This window comes from Schistocerca gregaria, unplaced genomic scaffold (genome assembly GCF_023897955.1).
Source record: "Schistocerca gregaria isolate iqSchGreg1 unplaced genomic scaffold, iqSchGreg1.2 ptg000131l, whole genome shotgun sequence".
NCBI classification, from domain to species: domain Eukaryota; kingdom Metazoa; phylum Arthropoda; class Insecta; order Orthoptera; family Acrididae; genus Schistocerca; species Schistocerca gregaria.
The window spans coordinates 1,081,188-1,096,994 of record NW_026061717.1 but is presented as its reverse complement, the minus strand read 5'-3'; positions in this window follow the sequence as shown (position 1 = coordinate 1,096,994).

Here is a 15,807-nt window from a genome sequence, read left to right as displayed (position 1 = left end):
AAATTGTTTCGGGATTGAATACAACAGTCACCATGCGTACTTTCCTCCATGGGAGTAATGTCTCAAACAGTCTACGCTTTGATCGTTCCCTGGAAGACCAGTAGTAGTTTCCGATGCACATCTCGAGTCATTCTGTAATCTGTGGACTATCAGAGTGTTGATCAAACACAGAAATTGAATCGGCATTGAATACAACAGACACCATGCGACATACCTCCAAGGGAGTAATGTCTCAAACAGTTTACGATTTGATCGTTCCCTGGAAGACCAGTAGTAGTTTCCGATGCACATCTGGAGGCATTCTGTAATCTGTGGACTATCAGAGTGTTGATGAAACACAGAAATTACATCGGGATTGAATACAACAGTCACCATGCGCACTTTCCTCCATGAAAGTAATGTCTCAAACAGTCTACGCCTTGATCGTTCCCTGGAAGACCAGTATTAGTTTCCGATGCACATCTGGAGGCATTCTGTAATCTGTGGACTATCTGAGTGTTGATGGAACTCAGATATTGCATCGGGATTGAATACAACATTCACCATGCGCACTTTCCTCCATCGGAGTAATATCTCAAACAGTCTACGCTTTGATCGTTCCCTGGAAGACCAGTAGTACTTTCCGATGCACATCTGTAGGCATTCTGTAATCTGTGGACCTTCAAAGTGTAGATGAAACACAGAAATTGCATCGTGATTGAATACAACAGTCACCATGCGCACTTTCCTCCATGGGAGTAATGTCTCAAACAGTCTACGCCTTGATCGTTCCCAGGAAGACCAGTAGTAGTTTCCGATGCACGTCTGGAGGCATTCTGTAATCTCTGGACTATCAGTGTGATGATGAAACACAGAAATTGCATCGGGATTGAATACAACAATCACCATTCGCACTTTCCTAAACGGGAGTAATGTCTCAAACAGTCTACGCTTTGATCGTTCCCTGGAAGACCAGTAGTAGTTTCCGTTGCACATCTGAAGGCATTCTGTAATCTGTGGACCTTCAAAGTGTTGATGAAACACAGAAATTGCTCGGGATTGAATACAACAGTCACCATGAGCACTTTCCCCCATGGGAGTAATTCTCAAACAGTCTACGCCTTGATCGTTCCCTGGAAGACCAGTAGTAGTTTCCGATGCACATCTGGAGGCATTCTGTAATCTGTGGACTATCTGAGTGTTGATGAAACACAGAAATTACATTGGGATTGAATACAACAGTCACCATGCGTACTTTCCTCCATGGGAGTAATGTCTCAAACAGTCTACGCTTTGATCGTTCCCTGGAAGACCAGTAGTAGTTTCCGATGCACATCTCGAGTCATTCTGTAATCTGTGGACTATCAGAGTGTTGATGAAACACAGAAATTGCTTCGGGATTGAATACAACTGTCACCATGCGCACTTTCCTCCATGGGATTAATGTCTCAAACAGTCTACGCTTTGATCGTTCCCTGGAAGACCATTAGTATTTACAGATGCACATCCCGAGTCATTCTGTAATCTTCGGACTATCAGAGTGTTGATGAAACACAGAAATTGCATCGGGATTGAATACAACAATCACCATGCGCACTTTCCTCCATGGGAGTAATGTCTCAAACAGTCTATGCTTTGATCGTTCCCTCGAAGACCAGTAGTAGTTTCCGATGCACATCTAGAGGCATTCTGTAATCTGTGGACTATCAGAGTGTTGATGAAACACAGAAATTGCATCGGGATTGAATACAAAAGTCACCACGACCACTTCCCTCCATGGAAGTAATTCTCAAAGAGTCTATTGTTTGATCGTTCCCAGGAAGACCAGTAGCAGTTTCCGATGCACATCTGGAGGCAATCTGTAATCTGTTTACTATCGGAGTGTTGATGAAACACAGAAATTATTTCGGGATTGAATACAACAGCCACCATACGCCCTTTCCTCCGTGGGAGTAATGTCACAAACAGTCTACGCTTTGATCGTTCCCAGGAAGACCAGTAGTAGTTTCCGATGCACATCTGGAGGCATTCTGTAATTTGTGGACTATCTGAGTGTTGATGAAACACAGAAATTGCATTGGGATTGAATACAACAGTCACCATGCACACTTTCACCCATGGGAGTAATGTCTCAAACATTCTACGCTTTGATCGTTCCCTGTTAGACCAGTAGTAGTTTCCGATGCCCATCTGGAGCCATTCTGTAATCTGTGGACTATCAGAGTGTTGATGAAACACATAAATTGCTTCGGGATTGAATACAACGGTCATCATGCGCACTTTCCTCCATGGGAGTAATGTCTCAAACAGTCTACGCTTTGATCGTTCCCTGGAAGACCAGTAGTAGTTTCCGATGCACATCTGGAGGCATTCTGTAATCTGTGGACCTTCAAAGTGTTGATGAAACACAGAAATTGCATCGTGAATGAATACAACAGTCACCATGCGCACTTTCCTCCATGGAAGTTATGTCTCAAACAGTCTATGCCCTGATCGTTCATAGGAAGACCAGTAGTAGTTTCCGATGCACATCTGGAGGCATTCTGTAATCTGTGGACTATCAGAGTGTTGATGAAACACAGAAATTGCATCGGAATTGAATACAAATGTCACCATGCGCACTTTCCTCCATGGGAGTAATGTCTCAAACAGTCTATGCTTTGATCGTTCCCAGGAAGACCAGTAGTAGTTTCCGATGAACATCTGGAGGCAATCTGTAATCTGTGGACTACCAGAGTGTTGATGAAACACAGAAATTGCATCGGGATTGAATACAACAGTCACCATTCGCACTTTCCTAAACGGGAGTAATGTCTCAAACAGTCTACGCTTTGATCGTTCGCTGGAAGACCAGTAGTAGTTTCCGATGCACATCTGGAGGCATTCTGTAATCTGTGGACATTCAAAGTGTTGATGAAACACAGAAATTGCATCGGGATTGAATACAACAGGCACCATGACCACATTCGTCCGTGGGAGTAATTCTCAAACAGTCTACGCCTTGATCGTTCCCTGGAAGACCAGTAGTAGTTTCCGATTCACATCTGGAGGCATTCTGTAATCTGTGGACTACCAGAGTGTTGATGAAACACAGAAATTGCATCGGGATTGAATACAACAGTCACCATTCGCACTTCCCTCCACGGGTGTAATGTCTCAAACAGACTACGCTTTGATCGTTCCCTGGAAGACCAGTAGTAGTTTCCGATTCATATCTGGAGGCATTCTGTAATCTGTGGAACTTCAAAGTGTTGATGAAACACAGAAATTGCATCGAGATTGAATACAACAGTCACCACGACCACTTTCCTCCATGGAAGTAATTCTCAAACAGTGTACGACTTGAAAGTTCCCTGGAAGACCAGTAGTAGTTTCCGATCCACATCTGGAGGCATTCTGTAATCTGTGGACTATCAGAGTGTTGATGGAACTCAAATATTGCATCGGGATTGAATACAACAGTCACCATGCGCACTTTCCTCCATGGGAGTAATATCTCAAACAGTCTACGCTTTGATCGTTCCCTGGAAGACCAGTAGTAGTTTCCGATGCACATCTGTAGGCATTCTGTAATCTGTGGACCTTCAAAGTGTTGATGAAACACAGAAATTGCATCGTGATTGAATACAACAGTCACCATGCGCACTTTCCTCCATGGGAGTAATGTCTCAAACAGTCTATGCCTTGATCGTTCCCAGGAAGACCAGTAGTAGTTTCCGATGCACATCTGGAGGCATTCTGAAATCTGTGGACCGTCAAAGTGTTGATGAAACACAGAAATTGCATCGGGATTGAATACAACAATCACCATTCGCACTTTCCTAAACGGGAGTAATGTCTCAAACGGTATACGCTTTGATCGTTCCCTGGAAGACCAGTAGTAGTTTCCGATGCACATCTGGAGGCATTCTGTAATCTGTGGACTATCAGAGTGTTGATGAAACACAGAAATTACATTGGGATTGAATACAACAGTCACCATGCGCACTTTCCTCCATGGGAGTAAAGTCCCAAACAGTCTACGCTTTGATCGTTCCCTGGAAGAGCAGTAGTAGTTTCCGATGCACATCTGGAGCCATTCTGTAATCTGTGGACTATCAGAGTGTTGATGAAACACAGAAATTGTTTCGGGATTGAATACAACAGTCACCATGCGTACTTTCCTCCATGGGAGTAATGTCTCAAACAGTATACGCTTTGATCGTTCCCTGGAAGACCAGTAGTAGTTTCCGATGCACATCTCGAGTCATTCTGTAATCTGTGGACTATCAGAGTGTTGATCAAACACAGAAATTGAATCGGCATTCAATACAACAGACACCATGCGACATACCTCCAAGGGAGTAATGTCTCAAACAGTTTACGATTTGATCGTTCCCTGGAAGACCAGTAGTAGTTTCCGATGCACATCTGGAGGCATTCTGTAATCTGTGGACTATCAGAGTGTTGATGAAACACAGAAATTACATCGGGATTGAATACAACAGTCACCATGCGCACTTTCCTCCATGAAAGTAATGTCTCAAACAGTCTACGCCTTGATCGTTCCCTGGAAGACCAGTAGTAGTTTCCGATGCACATCTGGAGGCATTCTGTAATCTGTGGACTATCTGAGTGTTGATGGAACTCAGATATTGCATCGGGATTGAATACAACATTCACCATGCGCACTTTCCTCCATCGGAGTAATATCTCAAACAGTCTACGCTTTGATCGTTCCCTGGAAGACCAGTAGTAGTTTCCGATGCACATCTGTAGGCATTCTGTAATCTGTGGACCTTCAAAGTGTAGATGAAACACAGAAATTGCATCGTGATTGAATACAACAGTCACCATGCGCACTTTCCTCCATGGGAGTAAAGTCTCAAACAGTCTACGCCTTGATCGTTCCCAGGAAGACCAGTAGTAGTTTCCGATGCACGTCTGGAGGCATTCTGTAATCTCTGGACTATCAGTGTGATGATGAAACACAGAAATTGCATCGGGATTGAATACAACAATCACCATTCGCACTTTCCTAAACGGGAGTAATGTCTCAAACAGTCTACGCTTTGATCGTTCCCTGGAAGACCAGTAGTAGTTTCCGTTGCACATCTGAAGGCATTCTGTAATCTGTGGACCTTCAAAGTGTTGATGAAACACAGAAATTGCTCGGGATTGAATACAACAGTCACCATGAGCACTTTCCCCCATGGGAGTAATTCTCAAACAGTCTACGCCTTGATCGTTCCCTGGAAGACCAGTAGTAGTTTCCGATGCACATCTGGAGGCATTCTGTAATCTGTGGACTATCTGAGTGTTGATGAAACACAGAAATTACATTGGGATTGAATACAACAGTCACCATGCGTACTTTCCTCCATGGGAGTAATGTCTCAAACAGTCTACGCTTTGATCGTTCCCTGGAAGACCAGTAGTAGTTTCCGATGCACATCTCGAGTCATTCTGTAATCTGTGGACTATCAGAGTGTTGATGAAACACAGAAATTGCTTCGGGATTGAATACAACTGTCACCATGCGCACTTTCCTCCATGGGATTAATGTCTCAAACAGTCTACGCTTTGATCGTTCCCTGGAAGACCATTAGTATTTACAGATGCACATCCCGAGTCATTCTGTAATCTTCGGACTATCAGAGTGTTGATGAAACACAGAAATTGCATCGGGATTGAATACAACAATCACCATGCGCACTTTCCTCCATGGGAGTAATGTCTCAAACAGTCTACGCTTTGATCGTTCCCTGGAAGACCAGTAGTAGTTTCCGATGCACATCTGGAGGCATTCTGTAATCTGTCGACTAACTGAGTGTTGATGAAACACAGATATTGCGTCGGGATTGAATACATCAACCACCATGCGCACTTGCCTCCACGGGTGTAATGTCTCAAACAGTCTATGCTTTGATCGTTCCCTCGAAGACCAGTAGTAGTTTCCGATGCACATCTAGAGGCATTCTGTAATCTGTGGACTATCAGAGTGTTGATGAAACACAGAAAATGCATCGGGATTGAATACAAAGTCACCATGCGCACTTTCCTCCATGGGAGTAATGTCTCTAACAGTCTATGCTTTGATCGTTCCCAGGAAGACCAGTAGTAGTTTCCGATGAACATCTGGAGGCAATCTGTAATCTGTGGACTACCAGAGTGTTGATGAAACACAGAAATTGCATCGGGATTGAATACAACAGTCACCATTCGCACTTCCCTCCACGGGAATAATGTCTCAAACAGTCTACGCTTTGATCGTTCCGTGGAAGACCAGTAGTAGTTTCCGATGCACATCTGGAGGCATTCTGTAATCTGTGGACCTTCAAAGTGTTGATGAAACACAGAAATTGCATCGGGATTGAATACAACAGTCCCCACGACCACTTCCCTCCATGGAACTAATTCTCAAAGAGTCTATTCTTTGATCGTTCCCACGAAGACCAGTAGCAGTTTCCGATGCACATCTGGAGGCATTCTGTAATCTGTGGACTATCAGAGTGTTGATGAAACACAGAAATTGCGTCGGGATTGAATACAACAGTCACCATGCGCCCTTTCCTCCGTGGGAGTAATGTCACAAACAGTCTACGCTTTGATCGTTCCCTGGAAGATCAGTAGTAGTTTCCGATGCACATCTGGAGGCATTCTGTAATCTGATGAGTATCTGAGTGTTGATGAAACACAGAAATTGCATCGGGATTGAATACAACAATCACCATGCGCACTTTCCTCCATGGGAGTAATGTCTCAAAGAGTCTATTCTTTGATCGTTCCCAGGAAGACCAGTAGCAGTTTCCGATGCACATCTGGAGTCAATCTGTAATCTGTTTACTATCAGAGTGTTGATGAAACACAGAAATTATTTCGGGATTGAATACAACAGCCACCATACGCCCTTTCCTCCGTGGGAGTAATGTCACAAACAGTCTACGCTTTGATCGTTCCCAGGAAGACCAGTAGTAGTTTCCGATGCACATCTGGAGGCATTCTGTAATTTGTGGACTATCTGAGTGTTGATGAAACACAGAAATTGCATTGGGATTGAATACAACAGTCACCATGCACACTTTCACCCATGGGAGTAATGTCTCAAACAGTCTATTCTTTGATCGTTCCCTCGAAGACCAGTAGTAGTTTCCGATGCACATATAGAGGCATTCTGTAATCTGTGGACTATCAGAGTGTTGATGAAACACAGAAATTGCATCGGGATTGAATACAAAGTCACCATGCGCACTTTCCTCCATGGGAGTAATGTCTCAAACAGTCTATGCTTTGATCGTTCCCAGGAAGACCAGTAGTAGTTTCCGATGAACATCTGGAGGCAATCTGTAATCTGTGGACTACCAGAGTGTTGATGAAACACAGAAATTGCATCGGGATTGAATACAACAGTCACCATTCGCACTTCCCTCCACGGGAATAATGTCTCAAACAGTCTACGCTTTGATCGTTCCGTGGAAGACCAGTAGTAGTTTCCGATGCACATCTGGAGGCATTCTGTAATCTGTGGACCTTCAAAGTGTTGATGAAACACAGAAATTGCATCGGGATTGAATACAACAGTCCCCACGACCACTTCCCTCCATGGAACTAATTCTCAAAGAGTCTATTCTTTGATCGTTCCCACGAAGACCAGTAGCAGTTTCCGATGCACATCTGGGGGCATTCTGTAATCTGTGGACTATCAGAGTGTTGATGAAACACAGAAATTGCGTCGGGATTGAATACAACAGTCACCATGCGCCCTTTCCTCCGTGGGAGTAATGTCACAAACAGTCTACGCTTTGATCGTTCCCTGGAAGATCAGTAGTAGTTTCCGATGCACATCTGGAGGCATTCTGTAATCTGATGAGTATCTGAGTGTTGATGAAACACAGAAATTGCATCGGGATTGAATACAACAATCACCATGCGCACTTTCCTCCATGGGAGTAATTCCTCAAAGAGTCTATTCTTTGATCGTTCCCAGGAAGACCAGTAGCAGTTTCCGATGCACATCTGGAGTCAATCTGTAATCTGTTTACAATCAGAGTGTTGATGAAACACAGAAATTATTTCGGGATTGAATACAACAGCCACCATACGCCCTTTCCTCCGTGGGAGTAATGTCACAAACAGTCTACGCTTTGATCGTTCCCAGGAAGACCAGTAGTAGTTTCCGATGCACATCTGGAGGCATTCTGTAATTTGTGGACTATCTGAGTGTTGATGAAACACAGAAATTGCATTGGGATTGAATACAACAGTCACCATGCACACTTTCACCCATGGGAGTAATGTCTCAAACATTCTACGCTTTGATCGTTCCCTGTTAGACCAGTAGTAGTTTCCGATGCCCATCTGGAGCCATTCTGTAATCTGTGGACTATCAGAGTGTTGATGAAACACATAAATTGCTTCGGGATTGAATACAACAGTCATCATGCGCACTTTCCTCCATGGGAGTAATGTCTCAAACAGTCAACGCTTTGATCGTTCCCTGGAAGACCAGTAGTGGTTTCCGATGCACATCTGCAGGCATTCTGTAATCTGTGGACCTTCAAAGTGTTGATGAAACACAGAAATTGCATCGTGAATGAATACAACAGTCACCATGCGCACTTTCCTCCATGGAAGTTATGTCTCAAACAGTCTATGCCCTGATCGTTCATAGGAAGATCAGTAGTAGTTTCCAATGCACATCTGGAGGCATTCTGTAATCTGTGGACTATCAGTGTGTTGATGAAACACAGAAATTGCATCGGGATTGAATACAACAGTCACCATTCACACTTTCCTAAACGGGAGTAATGTCTCAAACAGTCTACGCTTTGATCGTTCCCTGGAAGACCAGTAGTAGTTTCCGATGCACATCTCGAGTCATTCTGTAATCTGTGGACTATCAGAGTGTTGATGAAACACAGAAATTGAATCGGGATTGAATACAAAAAACACCATGGACATACCTCCAAGGGAGTAATGTCTGAAACAGTTTACGATTTGATCGTTCCCTGGAAGACAAGTAGTAGTTTCCGATGCACGTCTGGAGGCATTCTGTAATCTGTGGACTATCAGAGTGTTGATGAAACACAAAAATTACATCGGGAGTGAATAGAGCAGTCACCATGCGCACTTTCCTCCATGGGAGTAATGTCTCAAACAGTCTATGCTTTGATCGTTCCCAGGAAGACCAGTAGTAGATTCCGATGAACATCTGGAGGCAATCTGTAATCTGTGGACTACCAGAGTGTTGATGAAACACAGAAATTGCATCGGGATTGAATACAACAGTCACCATTCGCACTTCCCTCCACGGGAATAATGTCTCAAACAATCTACGCTTTGATCGTTCCCTGGAAGACCAGTAGTAGTTTCCGATGCACAGCTGGAGGCATTCTGTAATCTGTCGACTAACTGAGTGTTGATGAAACACAGATATTGCGTCGGGATTGAATACAACAACCACCATGCGCACTTGCCTCCACGGGTGTAATGTCTCAAACAGTCTATGCTTTGATCGTTCCCTCGAAGACCAGTAGTAGTTTCCGATGCACATCTAGAGGCATTCTGTAATCTGTGGACTATCAGAGTGTTGTTGAAACACAGAAATTGCGTCGGGATTGAATACAACAGTCACCATGCGCCCTTTCCTCCGTGGGAGTAATGTCACAAACAGTCTACGCTTTGATCATTCCCTGGAAGATCAGTAGTAGTTTCCGATGCACATCTGGAGGCATTCTGTAATCTGATGAGTATCTGAGTGTTGATGAAACACAGAAATTGCATCGGGATTGAATACAACAATCACCATGCGCACTTTCCTCCATGGGAGTAATTCCTCAAAGAGTCTATTCTTTGATCGTTCCCAGGAAGACCAGTAGCAGTTTCCGATGCACATCTGGAGGCAATCTGTAATCTGTTTACTATCAGAGTGTTGATGAAACACATAAATTGCTTCGGGATTGAATACAACAGTCATCATGCGCACTTTCCTCCATGGGAATAATGTCTCAAACAGTCTACGCTTTGATCGTTCCCTGGAAGACCAGTAGTGGTTTCCGATGCACATCTGCAGGCATTCTGTAATCTGTGGACCTTCAAAGTGTTGATGAAACACAGAAATTGCATCGTGAATGAATACAACAGTCACCATGCGCACTTTCCTCCATGGAAGTTATTTCTCAAACAGTCTATGCCCTGATCGTTCATAGGAAGACCAGTAGTAGTTTCCGATGCACATCTGGAGGCATTCTGTAATCTGTGGACTATCAGTGTGTTGATGAAACACAGAAATTGCATCGGGATTGAATACAACAGTCACCATTCACACTTCCCTAAACGGGAGAAATGTCTCAAACAGTCTACGCTTTGATCGTTCCCTGGAAGACCAGTAGTAGTTTCCGATGCACATCTCGAGTCATTCTGTAATCTGTGGACTATCAGAGTGTTGATGAAACACAGAAATTGAATCGGGATTGAATACAACAGACACCATGCGACATACCTCCAAGGGAGTAATGTCTGAAACAGTTTACGATTTGATCGTTCCCTGGAAGACAAGTAGTAGTTTCCGATGCACGTCTGGAGGCATTCTGTAATCTGTGGACTATCAGAGTGTTGATGAAACACAAAAATTACATCGGGAGTGAATAGAGCAGTCACCATGCGCACTTTCCTCCATGGGAGTAATGTCTCAAACAGTCTATGCTTTGATCGTTCCCAGGAAGACCAGTAGTAGATTCCGATGAACATCTGGAGGCAATCTGTAATCTGTGGACTACCAGAGTGTTGATGAAACACAGAAATTGCATCGGGATTGAATACAACAGTCACCATTCGCACTTCCCTCCACGGGAATAATGTCTCAAACAATCTACGCTTTGATCGTTCCCTGGAAGACCAGTAGTAGTTTCCGATGCACAGCTGGAGGCATTCTGTAATCTGTCGACTAACTGAGTGTTGATGAAACACAGATATTGCGTCGGGATTGAATACAACAACCACCATGCGCACTTGCCTCCACGGGTGTAATGTCTCAAACAGTCTATGCTTTGATCGTTCCCTCGAAGACCAGTAGTAGTTTCCGATGCACATCTAGAGGCATTCTGTAATCTGTGGACTATCAGAGTGTTGTTGAAACACAGAAATTGCGTCGGGATTGAATACAACAGTCACCATGCGCCCTTTCCTCCGTGGGAGTAATGTCACAAACAGTCTACGCTTTGATCATTCCCTGGAACATCAGTAGTAGTTTCCGATGCACATCTGGAGGCATTCTGTAATCTGATGAGTATCTGAGTGTTGATGAAACACAGAAATTGCATCGGGATTGAATACAACAATCACCATGCGCACTTTCCTCCATGGGAGTAATTCCTCAAAGAGTCTATTCTTTGATCGTTCCCAGGAAGACCAGTAGCAGTTTCCGATGCACATCTGGAGGCAATCTGTAATCTGTTTACTATCAGAGTGTTGATGAAACTTTGAAATAGCATCGAGATTGAATACAACAGCCACCATACGCCCTTTCCTCCGTGGGAGTAATGTCACAAACAGTCTACGCTTTGATCGTTCCCAGGAAGACCAGTAGTAGTTTCCGATGCACATCTGGAGGCATTCTGTAATTTGTGGACTATCTGAGTGTTGATGAAACACAGAAATTGCATTGGGATTGAATACAACAGTCACCATGCACACTTTCACCCATGGGAGTAATGTCTCAAACATTCTACGCTTTGATCGTTCCCTGGAAGACCAGTAGTAGTTTCCGGTGCCCATCTGGAGCCATTCTGTAGTCTGTGGACTATCAGAGTGTTGATGAAACACATAAATTGCTTCGGGATTGAATACAACAGTCATCATGCGCACTTTCCTCCATGGGAATAATGTCTCAAACAGTCTACGCTTTGATCGTTCCCTGGAAGACCAGTAGTAGTTTCCGATGCACATCTGGAGGCATTCTGTAATCTGTGGACCTTCAAAGTGTTGATGAACCACAGAAATTGCATCGTGAATGAATACAACAGATTAGATTAGATTAGATTAGATTAGATTAATACTTGTTCCATAGATCATGAATACGACACTTCGTAATGATGTGGAACGTGTCAGGTTAATAAAAGATGTCTGTACAAGAAATTACATTACACAAAATATTGCATGACACTAATGATTAAGTTTTTTTTTTTTTTTTTTTTTTTTTTTTTTTTACTTTATATCTAAAAATTCAGCCAATGAGTAGAAGGAGTTGTCATCTAGAAATTCTTTTTATTTATTTTTAAATGTTAGTTGGCTATCTGTCAGGCTTTTGATGCTGTTTGGTAGGTGCCCAAAGACTTTTGTGGCAGCATAATTTACCCCTTTCTGTGCCAGAGTCAGATTTAACCCTGCATAGTGAAGATCATCCTTTCTCCTGGTGTTATAGGTATGCACACTGCTATTACTTTTGAATTGGGTTGGATTATTATCAACAAATTTCATAAGGGAATATATATACTGTGAGGTTACTGTGAGGATCCCTAGATCCTTAAATAGATGTCTGCAGGTTGACCGTGGGTGGGCTCCAGCAATTATTCTGATTACACGTTTTTGTGCAATGAATACTTTTCTACTCAACGATGAATTACCCCAGAATATGATGCCATACGAAAGCAGTGAATGAAAGTAGGCATAGTAAGCTAATTTACTGAGATTCTTATCACCAAAATTTGCAATAACCCTAATAGCATACGTAGCTGAACTCAGACGTTTCAGCAGACCATCAATGTGTTGCTTCCAGTTTAACCTCTCATCAATGGACACACCTAAAAATTTTGAAAATTCTACCTTAGCTACAGACTTCTGTTCAAATTCTATATTTATTACTGGAGTTTTGCCATTTACTGTACGGAACTGTATATACTGTGTTTTATCAAAATTTAAAGAGAGTCCGTTTGCTGAGAACCACTTAATAATTTTGTGAAAAACATCATTTACAATTACATCACTTAGTTCTTGGTTTTTGAATGTTATTACTATACTTGTATCATCAGCAAAAAGAACTAACTTTGCATCTTCATCAATGTGGAATGGTAAGTCATTAATGTATATCAAGAACAGTAAAGGACCTAAGACCGAACCCTGTGGGACCCCGTGCTTGATAGCACCCCAGTTTGAGGAATCAGCTGTTTTAACATTACACGAACCACTTATTTCAACTTTCTGCATTCTTCCAGTTAAGTATGAATTAAACCATTTGTGCACTGCCCCACTCAAACCATAATGATTTAGCTTATCTAAAAGAATTCCATGATTTACACAATCAAAGGCCTTTGAGAGATCACAAAAAATACCAATGGGTGATGTCCGGTTATTCAGAGCATTTAATATTTGATCAGTGAAAGCATATATAGCATTTTCTGTTGAAAAGCCTTTCTGAAAACCAAACTGACATTTTGTTAGTACTTTATTTTTACAAATATGGGAGGCTACTCTTGAATACATTACTTTCTCAAAAATTTTTGATAGAGCTGTCAGAAGAGAGATTGGGCGGTAGTTGTTGACATCCGACATATCCCCCTTTTTATGCAATGGTTTTACAATGGCATATTTCAGTCTATCAGGGAAAACACCCTGCTCCAAAGAGCTATTACATACGTGGCTGAGAATTCTACTTATCTGTGGGGAACAAGCTTTAAGTACTTTGCTGGAAATGCCATGAATTCCGTAAGAGCTTTTACTTTTCAGTGAGTTTATTATTTTACTGATTTCAGAGGGAGAGGTTGGTGGAATTACAGCTGTTTCAAACTGTGCAGGTATGGCCTCTTCTATTAATAGCCTTGCCTCTTCTAGTGAAGATCTAGATCCTATTTTCTCCACAACATTTAAAAAATGATTATTCAAAATATTTTCAATTTCTGATTGTTTGTTAGTGCACTTGTCATTCAATTTTATTGCACTAAAGTCTTCCTGTGCTCTTGGTTGCCCTGTTTCCCTTTCAATAATATTCCAAATTGCTTTAATTTTATTATCAGAGTTACTGATCTCAGACATGATACACATGCTTCTGGACTTTTTAATAACTTTTCTTAGTACCGCACAATAGTTTTTATAATATTGAACAATTTCGGGGTCAGTACTCCATCTTGCTGTTAGATACAGTTCTCTTTTGCGGTTGCAAGATATTCTTATTCCTTTAGTTAGCCAAGGTTTTTTATATGTTTTCTTGGAATTATGTTTAACTATTTTCTTGGGAAAACAATTTTCAAATACCCTTAAAAATGTATTGTGAAATAAGTTATATTTCAAGTTTGCATCGGGTTCCTTATACACTTCATCCCAGTCTAGCTGCTGTAGGCTTTCCCTAAAGTTTGCAATATTTATATTGTTAATTGAACGCACTGCTTTGAAAGTCTGATTTATTATACTGCATGGAGCTATGTCATGTACTGTAACAAGCTGTGCACTATGATCTGAAAGACCATTCTCAACAGGATAAGCATTTATGTCCTTAAACTTATCTTGGTCTATAAAAAAGTTATCTATCAATGTACTGCTGTTCTTTGTTATCCGAGTAGGAAAATCAATGACGGAGCTCAAATTGAAAGAACTGAGTAATACTAAAAGGTCATTCTTCCTATTACACTCTTTCAGGGAATCAACATTGAAATCCCCACAAATGATAATTTGCTTCCCCCTGTCTGACAGATAGCACAACAAAGCATCCAAGTTTTCCAGAAATAGCTGGAAATTCCCTGAGGGGGACCTATACACTGTTACAATTATGAAAGTGCCATCCTTTAGTTTAAGTTCAGTGGCACATGCTTCCATATGTTGCTCTACACAAAATTTTTTAGTTTCTAAATTTTTTGCACTGTGGAAGCTTTTGACATATATGGCAACTCCTCCTCTCATCATATTATCTCTACTTACATGTGCAGCTAATTTGTACCCATTGATGCTAACCTTTTGCATATCAGTGACAATGTGATGCTCAGACAGGCATAGTACATCTATTACATTCTCAGTTTCTATATCTTCTAAACAAAGCAGAAGCTCATCAATTTTATTGTTCAATCCCCCAATATTTTGATGAAATATACTAACATTTTTCATTTTACTTTTGCAACTATCTTGAACTTTTTTGACATCTTTAGTACTTGCATGGCTGAGTTTCCCACTGGACACTGATCTTACACTAAAAAAGAGTTTCCACCATGAGATGTAGTTCCTCCCCCCTTTAAATTTCCTGCTATCAGCCCAGCCAGTTTACCCTTCCCTTTCCTGTTGAGGTGTAGGCCATGTCTAGTATAGTCCCACCTACAGAGTGAATCAACACGAACCACACCAATGTGTGACCCCGCACCAGATCCAAGTAGCCGTTCCAACTCCAAATTAACTCTCCTGACAGAAGAGCTTAAATGAGGTCGGTCGTGGCGCTCCAGAACCGACACAAACCCAACACTGGTATGATTCGATGCCGATGCAATCTTTGCCAGGTCACACTCTATGCTGTACCCCGGATCTCTGTCAATACTGTTGCCCGGCCCACCCACAATAACCACGGTGTCTTCCTTAGTAAAACCTTTACATAGTGAACCTAAATCCTCTGTAACCTGCCCAAGTTCAGCACTAGGTTTGAAAAAACTTGTGACCTGGTAATCCAACCCTAATTCATCCTGCAGAAGTTGGCCCACACCCCTAGCATGCGAACTACCTAGCAACAAGACTTTCTTTCTCTTTGCAGACTTCCCTACATTCTTAATCAATTTGCTGCTGAAAGCTTGTTGAGCCCTGTGTACATCTACTTCTGTGAGAGGCTCATCAGTTTCTGACTGAGGCAACAGGTCAAACCTATTTTGTACATTAATAACA